General features: G+C 44.4%; 1 protein-coding gene across 1 annotated transcript in view; it reads left to right on the top strand.

Moving 5' to 3' along the window:
- LOC126235288 (glycerol kinase-like) overlaps positions 1 to 17,715 on the top strand; it is a 277,633-nt gene that overhangs the window by 62,369 nt on the left and 197,549 nt on the right. The window lies entirely within an intron of this gene.

Below are 17,715 nucleotides of genomic sequence, written 5' to 3'. Positions count from 1 at the left end.
TGTGTCACAAATTATTTCCTCAATTCTTTTTAAAACTTCTCAGTTGTTATGTGATCTACCCATCTAATACTCAGCATTCTTCTGTAGCACCACATTTCAGAAGCTTCTATTCTCTTGTGGTCTACACAGTTTATTGTCCATGTTTCACTTCCACACATGGCTACACACCATACAAATACTTTCAGAAAAGACTTCCTAACACTTACATCTATACTCAATTTTAACAAATTTCATTTCCTCAGAAACACTTTTCTTACCACTGCCAGTCTACATTTGGTCTTCTCCAATTATTTTTCTGCCCAAATAACAAAACTCATTTACTGCTTTAAGTATCTCATTTCATAATCTAATTTCCTCAGCATCACCTGGTTTAATTTTACCACATTCCATTATCCTTGTTTTGTGTTTGTTGATGTTCCTCTTATATCCTCTTTTCAAGACCCTGTCCATTCCACTCAACTGCTCTTCCAATTGCTTTGCTGTCTCTGACAGAATTATATCGTCAGCAAACTTCAAAGTTTTTATTTCTTTTCCCTGAACTTTAATTCCTTCTCCAAATTTATCTTTAGTTCCCTACACTGCTTGTCCAGTTTACAGATTGAATAACATTTGGGATAGTCTACAATCCTGTCTCATACCCTTCTCAACCACTGCTACCCTTTCATGCCCCTCAACTCTTATAACTGCCATCTGGTTTCCATAGAAGTTGTAAATAGTCTTCTGCTCCCTTAATTGTACTCCTGCGACCTCAAGAATTTCAAAGAGAGTATTCAAGTCAACATTGTCCAAAGCTTTTTCTAAGTCTAGAAATGCTATAAACATAGGTTTGTCTTTCCTCAAACTAACTTCTAAGATAAGTCATAGGGCGAGTATTACCATAATTTTTAACATTTTTATGCAGCGACAGCAACTGATATTGTTTATATAAGAATATACAGCCTACAGTTGCAGGTTAACTTTATTGTTTCAATGTTAGTAATAACGTCTTCTTCAGAACCTGCAAAAAGTTAATATTATAATGTGCTAGTAAAGTATATTAGATATGGTCATCCTACAGGATGCAACGTGTAGTATTTACATAAAATATGATTTAAATGTTTGCCTAAAACAAGCCATGTCCTAAGTCAACTTTATAAAACTTGATGCATAACCATAAGGTTTTGTCACTTCTATTAAACAAGCTGTAGCAAATTAACTTTAAGCCCGTTGTATGGGCCTCGTCGTATGACTAGAGACTGCGGACCACGAGGGCTTCGCAGTCTGCCTGACAGAGGGCAGCGCGCATGCACGAGACGTATAGAATCAAACTCTTATTACGCACGCATCAGATAACATTTTTGCTATGAATTAATTTTATACTTTACTATTGTAAGTTAATTACACTATCCAGCATGACTACATTTTACATTCTACTACAGAGCCTTATAAACTGACCAACAAATCTCGTATGAACATCTGTAGGAAAAGTTCTATTATTACAGAAACTGTATGGTCACATGCATTATGAATTATTGTAGACCTAATATAGGCTGGAAGCCTTCGAAGTATGCCCTATTTTTTAGATACAGTTGATCATTCAGTAAATTGCTTCTATCTGTAATTAGGTGTGCATAAATTTGTAGTTTCTCAAGCGTGTCGAGTCTATATCCCTTAACTTCATGATGTAGTAGCTCTATGTCATGTAAAGGTTTAGGTGTATGAGCCATTTGCACAGATGTTCCGCAAAGGCTGACCCCCGTGTTCCTACACCCTTTATTGGAAGATGTTCTTTAAACCTTACTGCTATAGCTCTGCCTGTTTGACCTATGTAATAACATGGGCAATCATCACACATAATCTTATATACGCCTGATTTCGCTGACTTATCACAGTCTTTCTCATGGGAATGAACCAAATTTTGCTTTAAACTATTACTCGTTGAGAAGGAAATTTTAAAACCTGAATTTTTCAGTAGTAGCATCTTGTAGGAGACATTACCAATATAAGGAATCGACAACCATTTCTTGGTCTGATCTTGGGTTCGAGTATTTGTGTTTACTGAAGTCTTTGTCCTTTTTTGTGTTTTCTTATGATGTAACTGCCTCACTATCTTTGCATCATAGCCATTATTCTGTGCAATACTCTCGAGAATTTGTAATTCTTTTTCGAGGTTGACATCTGACAACGGAATAGAAATCGCCCGATGGATACTAGAATAGAAAAATTCCATTTTATGTGCTTGGGGGTGGGTAGAATTGACCAGGATGATGTTGTCTGAATAAGTTGCCTTCCAGAATATGTTGAACTCTATTTTAGCATCTTTAATAGTCAACGTTAAATCAAGATAATTTAGTGATCTATCAGCTGATTCCAATTCTTGTGAGAATTGTATTTTTTCATGTAGACTGTTAAATGTTGCAAAAATTTACTTTATTCCTTCTAGAGAACTATTAACCAGTATCTCGTGTAAAAGATGATGTTCTTCACTAATACCAGGTAATTTCGGAAAAAAAACCAATTCCAGAGAATTTATAAAAATTTCAGACATGATACATGCAAGTGGACTCCCCATAGCTAGGCCACATGGCTGTGAATATAATTTTTTATTGAATGAAAAATAATTGTATTTAAGAGTCGTTCTAAGAGGTAACATTAGCTCATCAATTTCTATGGTGGATAATTTTTTGTGGTACCTTAAGTTTTGTTCTTAAGGTACCACAAAAAATTATCCACCTGCAACTATAGGCTGTATATTCTTATATGAGTATTACCATGCATGTTCCTAAATTTCTCCAGATTCCAAACTGGTCTTCTTCGATGTTGGCTTCTACTAGTTTTTTGATTCTCCTGTAAAGAATTCTTGTTAGTATTTTGCAGCCATCACTTATTAAACTGATAGTTTGCTAATATTCACACTTGTCAGCACCTGGTTTCTTTGGAATTGAAATGACTACATTTTTCTTGAAGTCTGAAGGTATTTCGTATGTCTTATACATCTCACATACTAGGTGGAATATTTTGCTTAGCTTACAGGCGGCTCTCCCAAGGACATCAGTATTTCTGAGGGAATGTTGCCTACTTCTGGGGCCTTATTTTGATTTAGCTGTTTTGGTACTCGGTAAAGTTCTTCTCACAGTATCATATCTCCCATCTCATCTTCATACATGTGCTCAGTTGCGTCAGAAAGCATTTTGCCAGACATGGACTGTGCAGAACTATATAAGCAAGGAAGTGCTGGCCCAAGAAATTCTCCAGATCATATAAACTGCAGGTGTGAACACCCATGAAAAAACTGCACTACCTGCAATTGGTTTGCTGCCAATGGCAAATGAAAAGAAGACTGGACTAACACCATATGAGGGAGAAACATCACCGTCAACACCTCATGAAGAAAAAATGACATCTGCACCAACAACTGAAGCAGAAAAAATGACATCTGCACCAACAACTGAAGCATCACTGTCACGAGTGGCATTATCAGTAGTAGCATTAGAAATGAAGCAGCTGTAGCAGAACCATCACAAGGCAAAAAAAAAAAAAAAAAAAAAAAAAAAAAAAAAAAAAAAAAAAAAAAAAGTTTCACCAGCAACAGTAGCTGCAGTTCCATCAGGAGGATGGAAGAGAACTGCAGTTGAAGAAGCAGTGTCAAGGGTTATGGGTAAGGAGAAAACAGTGTCTCCTCTCCATCTAAACGATGTTTTAGTGGAATGCAGCAAGATGTAGAAACCCATAAGATAAGTAGTATAAAAGATACTGTAGCTTCTCTCCAAAGGTTCAGTCTGAAGGGAATAACAATTTCGAGATTAAAATTTGCTACCTGAATGTTCAAGGAATAAAAGATAAATAATTCTTTGTGAATGCTTTTGGCCTAGATAATAAATATGATATTTTTGTTTGAGTGAACATTGGGCTACTGGGCCTGAACTTACAGTTGTGTAAATTGATAACTATAATATAGCAAATAGTTACTGTAGAAAATTTCATAGGACAGGTGGTGTAGCAATCTATATTAACCAGTCACTCAGCTGCTCCATTAAAAGGTTGGATCTAGAGTATCTGTGTGACGAACTAAATTTTGAAGCCACTGGTATAGTCATTGACAGTGTGAAGTTAGTAATAATATCATTGTACAGGTCATTCAAGGCTATTGCAAGTGTATTTCTAGAAAAACTGGACATGCTGTTAAATGTATTTAGAGAGCCAAAATAGTTGTATTGTGACATTGTAATAGGTAGAGATCTGAATTCAGATTTTGATGTGAGGAGACACAAACATAGTGTCATTGAGCTGAAAATCTTCTAAGACAATGCAATTTATACTTTATCAATAATAGAACCACAAGAGATGTAGCATGTTTTGACAAAATTTTTGTCAGTTTTGAAACTACAGAAGACTCATTTGATGTGACAGTATTTCCATTCTCGGACCATGATTCTATATCCTTAAATTGTAAAACTATATTCTCTGCTGATAAGAGTAGTATTGCTAGGCCTGTCCCAAAAGCTGTAATCATCAGATCTGTCACAAATGATAAACTTATCGGGTTTTGTAAGTCCCTTGCAGACAGAGATTGGTTTGGCTAGTGTTATGGTGACACACATTATAGCTTATGTAATGATTTGTCAGCAAAGCTAACATCTGAAAGTTCCTTTAAAGCATTTTTGACACAATTTAATGACAGCATTCCCATAAAGAAATTCAAAATAATTCATAAAGGCTTAAAAGTAAGGTCACAATCAAACAAAATCCATAGTATAGTGAAAAACTAACAAATGTCAAAACCAAGTTATGCTGTTTCACAATGTACATAAAAGTCTGAAGACTGACTATGTCAGATCAGTCTATCTTAAATATAGGAATGAGTATAAAAAAGACATTGTGGAAACTGAAAAAGTACACAATATCAGCAGTATTGAGAATTTCAACAACAAGTGCAAAGCTGCATGGAAGCTAATAAATAGTATTGCTAAAAATGCAAGAAATAAGAAAATTGATATATGTCCCCAAAAATTCAATGCTTATTTTATTAACTAGGCTGAGGAAGTAGGAAATTCTATTATAAAACCTGATATTAGGACATCAGAGATTCTTACAAAAATTTTTGTAAACCACTGGCTAATACACACTTGTCTGTCTTCTCCAAGATCTCTCCTAGTCTCAGCCTAAGAACAGTAACACAGCTAAAACCATCAGACATTGTAGATATATGTGACATATCTTGTAACACACTAAAGAAAGTGAGGGTGGAGTTTGGGTTAGTTACACAAAACAATCACCCCAGTAGTTCATTTATTCACCCAAACACAAGCAAGGCTCACAAAGAACTGGACATGGCGGAAGAGGCCAAACATAATCGTAGCTTTGTTCAAAGATGGATGCATTGATGTTGGTGTTGATTTCATTGGCACCACATAACCCCCCCCCCCCCCCCCCCCCCCTTGCAGAGTACGGAGTACTCTTGAGAGGCCGGGGGAGAGGGGGGTGACTATGGCGTCGGCAGGAGTGGTCCGCAGGAGCCAGACCACAGTCAACTCGACAGCGTCGTCGGGGAGCTGTGTGGGTAGATGTCGTGAAGGAAGGTTCAGCCACTGAACCTGGAAGTCGTTGAAGTGAGCTGGGCATAGTATTGGGCATGCTGGTCATGCGGCTACAGGTAGGCCGGCGGTTTGCAGGTGGAACAGAGCGACAACGACGATGTCTCTGGTGGGCATGGCGAATACACGAAGCATGTCCAGGTCGACGTCAGGTGGTAGGGAAACACATTTCACCAGGTGGCAGGGAATGGCGGAGGTTGTGTCATGAGCACTGGATCAAGAGAAACACATGACGAACAGTGTATAAGCGTGCAGTATTATTGAGATATCATGGATTATGTCCGGGGGCAGGCACAAACACCTTGAGCGAGGGCACGTTCTAGATGGGGGGCATGAGAAACTTCGACAGGGCGAGGCAGGCGACGGTGGAGAGGTCGAAGGGACTGGCGAAGGGCCCAGCGGCAAGGGCGTGATCGTAGGTAAGCTCGATGTGGGGAGCATGTGGTCACTCGATGGAGTGCGTGAGACTGGAGTAGAGGGCGAGGTCGGAGGAGAGCTCGACGATTGGAGCTGGAAGTCACTCGACCGAGTGTGTGAGTCCGATGTGGAGGGAGTGGTCGGAGCGTTGTGAGCCACAACAGAGAGTGGCGTGTTCATGGCCTTATGGGGGGTAGAAGAAGGCTCAACATGAGCAGACTTAAGTCTGTTGAGAGAGACTGTAAAAGCTGAATCTTTCATCTCGATGTCATAGGCGTTGGCTGAGCACCAGAGAACTCGGTATGGGCCGGTATTTGGAGGTTGGAGGGGAGCACAGACAGTGTCATCTCAGAGCATGATGTACTCGCAATTGTCCAGAGATTTCAGGATGTGAACCTTAGGGCGGGAGTGGCTGGCGAGCAGAGGGATATGGAGGTTGATGAAGTGGCGTCTGATGTGGTCCACGAAGGAAGGTAAGTCAGACTGAGGGAGAGAAGCGGAAGTGCCCACAAGTTTGCCAGTGAGAACAATGTTCTGGCCATATACGAACTCGGCTATTGTGCCTTTGAAGTCTTCCTTATAGATCGCATGAATGCCGAGTAGCACAAGGGGAAGGGCCTCTGTCCATAGAGAGTCGTGGTATCAAAGAGCCACCTTTAAACTGCAGTGCCAGCGCTCAACTACCCCATTACTTTGCAGGTGATATGCTGTGGCATGGATGCGCCGGATGCCGCAAATGTTACAAATCTCGTTGAACAGGGTCGACTAAAATTGTCTGCCCTGGTCAGTCATGATGATAGCTGGACATCCAAAACGCAATACCCATGACTCGACGAAAGCTTGAGCAACAGTTTCTGCCGTAATATTGTGGAGGGGGACAGCCTTGGCCCAGCGAGTTGTTTGGTCGATAGACAAGAGAACATAACGAAAGCCGTTGGGGGGGGGGGGGGGGCACAATGTCAATATGAATATGCTGGAAACGCCCAGGAGGGATAGAAAAGGTGCCACACAAAGCGATCCGCTATAAGGCGGGCAGACGCACGAACACCGGGGTGGGCTAAATTATGCAATGCGTTGAAGACAGCTCGACGGAGTGTGGTTTGGATGAGGGGGCGTAATGTGCCCATACTGTCGTCGCACCAGATCTCACCAGAAATGCCAGGAAAGGTGGTGTGGATGAAGTGTAGTGAAGAGGTAGAGTCTAAAATCAGGTTTTGTGTTTCCTCATCAGCGGGTTGGAGGTTAGGCAGTTCAGAGAGGTCTACCAGCGAATGGACGGCATTGACTCGTGAAAGGAAATCAGCAACTATATTGTCAGCACCCTTTATGTGTCTGACATCGGTGGTGAACTGAGATGTGAAGTCCATGTATCTGAAGTGGCGAGGAGGCGGGTCAGTTGGTGGGTTTGTAATGGCCACAGCCAGGGGTTTGTGGTCCGTTAAAACATAGAAAGGGCATCCCTCAACGTTAGTCTTAAAATTCTTGATTGCTTCATAGACTGCGAGCAACTCCCTGTCAAACGCGGAATATTTCCATTGTGCATTGGTAAGCTTGCACGAAAAGAACTGCAGAGGCGAAGTTTGGCCGTCAATTGTCTGGCTAAAGACAGCGCCGATGGCAGTATCGCTCACGTCTGTGGTGATGAAAAGCTGCACATTGGGATGAGGATGTGCGATGGTGCAGGCCTCGTCAAGAAGATTTTTGAGGGCAGTGAAAGAGTCAGTCGTAGCAGGGATCCATGGAACGGGCCGAGATCCAGATGTGTTGGTGCCTGCCAAGACGTCCGTCAGTGGAGCCTGAATCTCCGCAGCCCGAGGTAGATGTCGGCGATAATAATTAACCGTCCCCAGAAAGCTCTGGAGCTCTTTTAATGACAAAGGTCTGGGTAGGTTTATTATTGTTTGTACTTTCTCAGGGCGCGGTGAAATGCCGTTGGCAGAGACCAGAAAACCAAAAAAAGTGACAGCGGGTTGATGTAGCTGCAATTTGTACTGGTTGGTCTCGATGCCTGCTGCCGCGAGAGTGTTCATAACAGTTTGTACATGTCGAATATTGTCCTTGACAGAGGAGCTGAACACAAGAATGTCATCAAGATATGCAAAGCAGAATTTTAGGTCGAATAGCACTTCGTTGATGAAGCGTTGCCAGGTCTGGGTTGCGTTTTTCAGACTGAAGGGCATGAATCGAAACTGAAAGAACCTGATCGGTGTGGTGATTGCTGTCTTCTCGATGTCTTCAGGTGCCTTGGGGATCTTGTGGTAGGTCTGTTTGCAATCAGTGACAGAGAACGTGGTCGCACCTGTGAGGGAACTGGTAAAGTCAGCAATGTTGGGTATGGGGTAGGTATCCATAATTGTTCGTGCGTTTAGTCGACGGTAGTCTCCGCACATGCGCCAGGACCCGTCTTTCTTGGGTGTCATATGTATGGGCATAGACCAGCTACCGGCAGAGGGTTCAATAATGCTGGAGCTTAGTAGTTCAGAAATCTGATTTTTAAGGTCGGAGAGGCACTCAGTACAAAGTCGATGTGGTTTACTGGAGATTGGGGGACCTCGCGTGAGGTGATGCTTGTGAACCGTGCCATTGGTGACAATGGAAATGTTGCTGGCGGCGTGGGAGGCAGTTTGTTTACAATTTGTGGCGAGCAGGGCAGGTGAGGCATGGTCGTGGTGTTCGGAGCCACTTGGCAGATCCGATGGGAGCCGAGGCAGCAAAATATCACAGGAGTCAACGCGAGAAGATGGCCGCCGGCCCGAAGCAGTGGCACCGTGGTCGGGTGAGCTCGGTAGAGCTCCTGAGCTGTTAGTGAGCCCATTGTCCGAGGGTGTGTCCTGTGGCAGCACGGTTGCATGCGAAACGCTTGGCACGAGTGCACTGTTTGTGTTGTCAGTGGCAGTTGCATGGCGACGCGCAGAAGCCGAAGTTGCATAGTTTGAGGCGCTGTCCGCAAGGGTCGGGGTAGGAACCGTCAGTTCGGAAACACGTGACACTCATCGCGCATGGGCACTTGTGTCTGGCTGAGTGTCAAACGCTGCTGTGTTAGGAGGGTGTGGCCCTGTGAAGCAGTCAGTACATGTTATGGCAGTCTTGATAGCACAGTTGTGAGGGGTAGCAGGAGGTAAACACACGGAGGCTCGATTGCTGGGACTGCAAGCAGATTCGGCGCACTTAATGACCTTGCGTTGTCCTTGCTGTAGTGTCTTTAATTCCTTTGCTGCATCCGAGATCTGGAGCTGAGTTTCGTGGAGCCAGAGCGAGAGCTCGAAGTTTTCCTTTCATAGGCGAGTGACATTTTCAAGCCCGACAAGGCACTTGTACGTTGTTTCTTGTAACATCGTCAACAGAGACGAGCATGTACGGATGAGATGAGCCTGGACCAATGTGTCATGGGGGGTGGGGGTGGGGGGGGGGGGGTTGCTCGACGGAGCACAGGGGAAGTGAGTCTTGGACGGCTGATGAAACACGGTGTTTGTGGTGTCACAAGAAGTCAATGCCTAGTATAGGTTCATCAATTTCATACACTAAAGAAGTCCACTCGAGTTTGCAGTTTGCGGAGAGTGAGGTGGGATGACGTGGGAAGTTGAACCCGAGCATTGTAGTTTAGTTGAATTCACGGCCTGCAGTGAAGTATGATGAGGGCAGATGTTTGCCGATGCTAAGGACGTAGGCAGCAGTGAAACATAGGCGCCTGTGTCCACTAGGAAAAGGTATTCCGACGAAATGTCTTTAATGTAAAGTCGTCTGCAATTATCCGGTCGTTCCCGGACAGAATGGAGGACTGGGGGGTGCCTGTCATTTTGTGCGCAGGAGGCAGCACCTAGACCTATCTGCGATTGGAGTTTGGGAAGTAGCAGGGTGGTCTGCAGTTCCGTGCCGCCTCACCAAATCGAGTGCGGAAGTAACAGTACGGGTAGTGCGGTTGCATTTCCTGTGGAATGTTCATTGCCAGTGGCGGTGGCTGAGGTTTGGTTGCCGCAACAGGCTCAGTTGCAGGAGGGGGCGTGGCCATGGGCGGAGCCGGTGATGCCCCAGTAGCTTGTTTACTGCTTTCTGGAGCGAGCGGAACGGTCGGCACAGTGCGGCCCCGGCCATGTCCGGCTGCAGAATGATGAGCCTCTACCTGAGACTTGTCAAGTAGGCAGTGGCTGGCGAAATAGAGCAGTGATGCATCGTGTAGCTTGTCAGCAATTGTCATTCTTTGCTCGACAGGTTCGGGAGACCTCTGAGTCAGAGCAAAGCGGATGTGAGGAGATAGTTTATCTGACCAGATGGAGAGAAGAGCTGTGTCAGGGAGTAGATTGGCACTGGCCAGGGCACGTAGCCATCTCCAGAGCTGGGAAGGTTTGTCATTGCCTAGTTGCTTGACGTGGAGCACTTGCCATACTGCTGCCTCAGTTGAGCGTGCAAACTGACATAGAACTGTCTTTTTGGCTAGAGTGTACCGGGTAGATGAGTCCGGGGCGTCAACCAGGTCAGCAATCAAGTCCTCCTGGTTATGCAGGTCGGTTATGAGGCACAGAAACTTGGTTGACTCGTCAAGTTTGTAATGGCCAAACACCTCGTCCGCAATTTTGAACCAGGTTGTAGCTCTGTCAGGATTAAATGGTGGCAGCGTCAGTAAACGCTGTAGAATGTTCAGAAGAACACGTTTAGTTGAGTTTGATGGGGCACTGCCTGAAATGACCTGTTCTTGCTGTAATATTCCAGGAGAGTGTGCCTCCAGGGGATGTGGCAACGACAGCTGTTCGGTTGGCAGCGTGAAGGTGACACGTTGTGGTTGCGTGCAATCTGTCGCGTCGCGGAAGACCGACGCGGGTGAGACACCGTAATGTGTCAATTGTGGTTGCGGAAGCTCAACACGTTGCGGGTGTGTTTGGATTGACGCGTCGCGGAAGACGGATGAGGATGATGCACCGAGATGTGCCAAGAACGGTAGTGGAAGCTCGACTGGAGCCGGTGCGGATGCGACAGGTGAGAAAAAGTTCAAAGTTTGAGAACGTGTATCAGTCCACGGAAAGCTTGACGTATGATCATAGCCGGGGCCACCTGTGTTGCAGGGAGGCTGCGGAGGTGTGGGCTGTCCAGAAGCACAGTGTGGGAAATGATGTCGAATGTGGGACGGAATGTGTGAGTGTTCACTGTTCATAGTCACTCCACTCAAAACGGTTTGCGGATAATGTGAATGCCGTGGCACAAAACACTGAGGTATAAAAGTGGGACAGAGGTGGAGGTCAGGCACAGATAACAAGTTATTGTTCCTGTTGCAGGCCGAGGTATCGAAGTAGGAAGGCATGTGCTGATGCCTGATCGAGGCAGGTGCGGTCGTGGTCGGATACTGAGGAGGGTGACCTGTGAATGAAGCAGTTCCGGCCACGTGGCAGGTATCCGCGTGGTACTGCACGGATTGCGGCATGGTAAATCGTTGTCCTGGCGGTGGTAGGTTGTCCAACAAAGCGTTTGCAGAAATCGGCATTGATCCTGCACTGCACGAATATCCATATGAAGTAACTGCACATGCAATGAGGGAGGGCACACATGGTGGGAACAAAGGCGTTTGATAGCCGGAGTCATGCACACTCCTAACCTCACTTATTGTTGCAGATCTAATACGTCCGGCAAAATCGGCATAATCGTTGAGTGAGAGGCATCGTGTTGCAGTCCTGGCGGGTGTACATCACCCGCAACACGATGCATGTCGATCACAAAATCTGGCGTTAGGCACTGGGCCGAAGTCATTGTTAGAATGCTGTGTCGATGTAATACACGCGAAAATAACTGATGTGGAGGTCACGGACACAGTAAAACGGCAAAAACGGAAGACATTACAACTCGGGGTCACCTGGTGAGGGTGGAGTTCGGGTTAGTTACACCAAACAACCACTCATTTAGCAGTAGTGTGCTCCCTGCCGCCGTTGGATAACCAGCTGCAGCAGCAAGTCGTATACTCCTAGCTCACTCATTTGTTACATAGTTTAGTTCTTAATTTCTTTGCGTGTTTTTGGTACTTGCATTGTTTAATTCATAAATTTTGGGCGTATTATAGTATTTGAGAGTTGTAGCATCGCGTTTTAGTACCTGAATTGCGTAAAATCGCGTAGTCTCCTTCCGCCGCCGAGCAGTGTGTCAGCAGTGCGCAAGTAGCAGCATTACTGCATTTACTAGGCAATCTTGTATTTTAATAACCGTTTAAATTTTGTTGATTTGTTTGCGCTCTCTGTAGATTAGTTCAGACATTCTTTGCACAACAGTTTTTAGCATGGATAGGGACTGCAACTGCCGTGTTCGGATGCAGGCTGAGTTGGCATCCCTTCGCTCCCAGCTTCAGGCAGTGTTGGCTTTGGTCACACAGCTTGAGGATGTTGCCAATGGGCATCACTGTGGGGGTCCGGATGGGGGTTTGTCGGGGACGGCCAGCTCGTGCCACGCATCCCCCGATCGGACTATGACTGTGGTTGCCCGGGATACTGCCCACATTGAGGCTGATCCCTCACCTGTGGTAGAGTGGGAGGTCGTTTCAAAGTGTGGCAGGGGGCGAAAGACATTCTGGAGGGCTGAACGGAAGGCCTCTCCAGTTTGTCTGACGAACCGGTTTCAGGCTCTGTCAGGCTGATACTGATCTTCGGCCTGACATGGCTGCTTGTCCTGTTCCAGAGGTTGCCCCTCAGTCTGCAAGATCCAGACAGTCGCAGAGGGTGGGCTTACTGGTAGTTGGGAGCTCCAACGTCAGGCGCGTAATGGGGCCCCTTAGGGAAATGGCAGCAAGAGAGGGGAAGAAAACCAATGTGCACTCCATGTGCATACCAGGGGGAGTCATTCCAGATGTGGAAAGGGTCCTTCCGGATGCCATGAAGGGTACAGGGTGCACCCATCTGCAGGTGGTCGCTCATGTCGGCACCAATGATGTGTGTCACTATGGATCGGAGGAAATCCTCTCTGGCTTCCAGCGGCTATCTGATTTGGTGAAGACTGCCAGTCTCGCTAGCGGGATGAAAGCAGAGCTCACCATCTGCAGCATCGTCGACAGGACTGACTGTGGACCTTTGGTACAGAGCCGAGTGGAGGGTCTGAATCAGAGGCTGAGACGGTTCTGCGACCATGTGGGCTGCAGATTCCTCGACTTACGCCATAGGGTGGTGGGGTTTCGGGTTCCGCTGGATAGGTCAGGAGTCCAGTACACGCAACAAGCGGCTACACAGGTAGCAGGGGTTGTGTGGCGTGGGCTGGGCAGTTTTTTAGGTTAGATGGCCTTGGGCAAGTACAGAAAGGGCAACAGCCTCAACGGGTGCGGGGCAAAGTCAGGACATGCGGGGACCAAGCAGCAATCGGTATTGTAATTGTCAACTGTCGAAGCTGCGTTGGTAAAGTACCGGAACTTCCAGCGCTGATAGAAAGCACCGAAGCTGAAATCGTTATAGGTACAGAAAGCTGGCTGAAGCCAAAGATAAATTCTGCCGAAATTTTTACAAAGGTACAGACGGTGTTTAGAAAGGATAGATTGCATGCAACCGGTGGTGGAGTGTTCGTCGCTGTTAGTAGTAGTTTATCCTGTAGTGAAGTAGAAGTGGATAGTTCCTGTGAATTATTATGGGTGGAGGTTACAGCTAGGTTAATAATTGGCTCCTTTTACCGACCTCCCGACTCAGCAGCATTAGTGGCAGAACAACTGAGAGAAAATTTGAAATACATTTCACATAAATTTTCTCAACATGTTATAGTCTTAGGTGGAGATTTCAATTTACCAAATATAGTCTGGGACACTCAGATGTTTAGGACGGGTGGTAGGGACAGAGCATCGAGTGACATTATACTGAGTGCACTATCCAAAAATTACCTCGAGCAATTAAACAGAGAACCGACTCATGGAGATAACATCTTGGACCTACTGATAACAAACAGACCCGAACTTTTCGACTCTGTAAGTGCAGAACAGGGAATCAGTGATCATAAGGCCGTTACGGCAACCCTGAATGTGGAAGTTAATAGGAATATAAAAAAAGGGAGGAAGGTTTATCTGTTTAGCAAGAGTAATAGAAGGCAGATTTCAGACTACCTAACAGATCAAAACGAAAATTTCTGTTCCAACACTGACAATGTTGAGTGTTTATGGAAAAAGTTCAAGGCAATCGTAAAATGCGTTTTAGACAGGTATGTGCCGAGTAAAACTGTGAGGGATGGGAAAAACCCACCGTGGTACAACAACAAAGTTAGGAAACTACTGCGAAAGCAAAGAGAGCTTCACTCCAAGTTGAAACGCAGCCAAAACCTCTCAGACAAACAGAAGCTAAACGATGTCAAAGTTAGCGTACGGAGGGCTATGCGTGAAGCGTTCAGTGAATTCGAAAGTAAAATTCTATGTACCGACTTGACAGAAAATCCTAGGAAGTTCTGGTCTTACGTTAAATCAGTAAGTGGCTCGAAACAGCATATCCAGACACTCCGGGATGATGATGGCATTGAAACAGAGGATGAGACGCGTAAAGCTGAAATACTAAACACCTTTTTCCAAAGCTGTTTCACAGAGGAAGACCGCACTGCAGTTCCTTCTCTAAATCCTCGCACAAACGAAAAAATGGCTGACATTGAAATAAGTGTCCAAGGAATAGAAAAGCAACTGGAATCACTCAACAGAGGAAAGTCCACTGGACCTGACGGGATACCAATTCGATTCTGCACAGGGTACGCGAAAGAACTTGCCCCCCTTCTAACAGCCGTGTACCACAAGTCTCTAGAGGAACGGAGGGTTCCAAATGATTGGAAAAGAGCACAGGTAGTCCCAGTCTTCAAGAAGGGTCGTCGAGCAGATGCGCAAAACTATAGACCTATATCTCTGGCGTCGATCTGTTGTAGAATTTTAGAACATGTTTTTTACTCGAGTATCATGTCGTTTTTGGAAACCCAGAATCCACTATGTAGGAATCAACATGGATTCCGGAAACAGCGATCGTGTGAGACCCAACTCGCTTTATTTGTTCATGAGACCCAGAAAATATTAGATACAGGCTCCCAGGTAGATGCTATTTTTCTTGATTTCCGGAAGGCGTTCGATACAGTTCCACACTGTCACCTGATAAACAAAGTAAGAGCCTACGGAATATCAGACCAGCTGTGTGGCTGGATTGAAGAGTTTTTAGCAAACAGAACACAGCATGTTGTTATCAATGGAGAGACGTCTACAGACGTTAAAGTAACCTCTGGCCTATGGGACCATTGCTTTTCACAATATATATAAATGACCTAGTAGATAGTGTCGGAAGTTCCATGCGGCTTTTCGCGGATGATGCTGTAGTATACAGAGAAGTTGCAGCATTAGAAAATTGTAGCGAAATGCAGGAAGATCTGCAGCGGATAGGCACTTGGTGCAGGGAGTGGCAACTGTCCCTTAACATAGAAAAATGTAATGTATTGCGAATACATAGAAAGAAGGATCCTTTATTGTATGATTATATGATAGCGGAACAAACACTGGTAGCAGTTACTTCTGTAAAATATCTGCGAGTATGCGTGCGGAACGATTTGAAGTGGAATGATCATATAAAATTAATTGTTGGTAAGGCGGGTACCAGGTTGAGATTCATTGGGAGAGTGCTTAGAAAATGTAGTCCATCAACAAAGGAGGTGGCTTACAAAACACTCGTTCGACCTATACTTGAGTATTGCTCATCAGTGTGGGATCCATACCAGATCGGGTTGACGGAGGAGATAGAGAAGATCCAAAGAAGAGCGGTGCATTTCGTCACAGGGTTATTTGGTAACCGTGATAGCGTCACGGAGATGTTTAATAAACTCAAGTGGCAGACTCTGCAAGAGAGGTGCTCTGCATCGTGGTGTAGCTTGCTCGCCAGGTTTCGAGAGGGTGCGTTTCTGGATGAGGTATCAAATATATTGCTTCCCCCTACTTATACCTCCCGAGGAGATCACGAATGTAAAATTAGAGGATTAGAGTGCGCACGGAGGCTTTCAGACAGTCGTTCTTCCCGCGAACCATACGCGACTGGAACAGGAAAGGGAGGTAATGACAGTGGCAGGTAAAGTGCCCTCCGCCACACACCGTTGGGTGGCTTGCGGAGTATATATGTAGATGTAGATGTAGATTCACCCAAACACAAGCAAGGCTCACAGAGAATTGGACATGGCAGAAGAGGCCAAAGATACCTGTAATCGTAGCTTAGTTCAAAGATGGGTGCATCGATGTTGGTGTCGATTTCGTCAATGCCACAAAAGTAATAGATTGTACCATGTATCCCTTAACATATTGTATAAACAAATGCATATTGAGGGCTGTTTTCCTGATGAGCTAGAAGTGTCTAGGGTAGTTCTAATACATAAAATAGGAGATACTGACTCATCTTCAAGTTACAGGCCAGTTTCTATAGTCCCAGCTTTTTCTAAAGTATTGGAATGTGTAATTTACCAACAATTATATGTTTACTTTGAAAATCTATGAATAATTAGTGCAACATAACATTGTTTTAGAAAAAATTTGTCAACGTTTGATGCTATAGACTCTGTAGTCAAATACATACATCAAGTGTTTGAAGATGAAGGTTTTTCTCAAGACGATTTTTGTGATTTAAGTAAAGCTTTAGACTGTGCAGGGCACACACCACTCCTGGAAAAAGTTGAATTCTATGGAATTGAAGGTAACAGCCTTTTAAAGCTGAATCTACAGAACCGTAGAAATAGCATCTGCAATGAACCATACAAATGTTGGCTTGGTTTCAGCTTTCATGTGGTATGACAGGCCCCAAATGAACAGCTCTATCAGGAGGGTCAATATGGAGCTAGATCAGCTGCTTTGGGCGACTACTTTGTCAGGCATAGGTTTGGTTCCTGTTGATGGTATTGGTAGGTGTGACTTCACATGACATGGCCTGCATCTCAATAGGATAGGGAAAGGTAAACTGGCTGGGATGATAACAAAATCCTTAAGGGGGGGGGCACTGAAACTCATGGGAGTACTTTTTTAGGCTAAGACCCTACATTGATTGAAATTAAGCTTAATGAGAAGTTCAGACAGACAGGTACTAGAGATGTGAAAATATGACGAGATTCTCATAACAGTACAGTGAATAATAATATTAGTATGTCACAAGATTCACATAAATGCACAGTGAAAAATAATCTTAATATATTGCATCAGAACATCAGGGGATTAAAAAATAGAGTAGATGAGCTTCTTGTTTGTTTAAAAGATTCCGAAACTGATGGTGGAATAAATGTACTATGCCTGTCTGAACATCATATAGTCGCAGGTATGGAAATGGTAAATGTAGGTGGATATAAGCTTTCAGCACATGTAAGTACAGACACTATGGAGAGAGGAGGAGTTGCCATAAATGTTAAAATTAGTCATAGTGTGAAAAATTTGGAAACTAAAAAGTTTTGCATAGAGCAATCTATAGAAGCATGTGCATGTGAGAGTAAACTAAATAATGGCACTTGTATAATTGTAGCTGTGTATAGGTCCCCATTGGAAAATTTCCAGCTATTTTTGAAAAACTTGGATTCTTTGTTCTGCTCCTGTCAGACAAAGGAAAGCAAATTATTGTTTGTGGGGATTCCAACATAGATTTTCTGAAAGAGTCCGATAGAAAGCTTGACCTTGACTTGGTTCTTTCAATTTGACATCAGTTATTGATTTTCCTACTTGGGTGGTACAGGAATGCAGCACACTGATAGATAACATTTTCATAGAGCAAGATAAATTTAATCAAATAGAAACTTT

Source organism: Schistocerca nitens, chromosome 2 (assembly GCF_023898315.1).
Source record: "Schistocerca nitens isolate TAMUIC-IGC-003100 chromosome 2, iqSchNite1.1, whole genome shotgun sequence".
NCBI classification, from domain to species: domain Eukaryota; kingdom Metazoa; phylum Arthropoda; class Insecta; order Orthoptera; family Acrididae; genus Schistocerca; species Schistocerca nitens.
The sequence above is the reverse complement of the archived record's forward strand: the minus strand, read 5'-3'. Positions and strand labels throughout refer to the sequence as shown.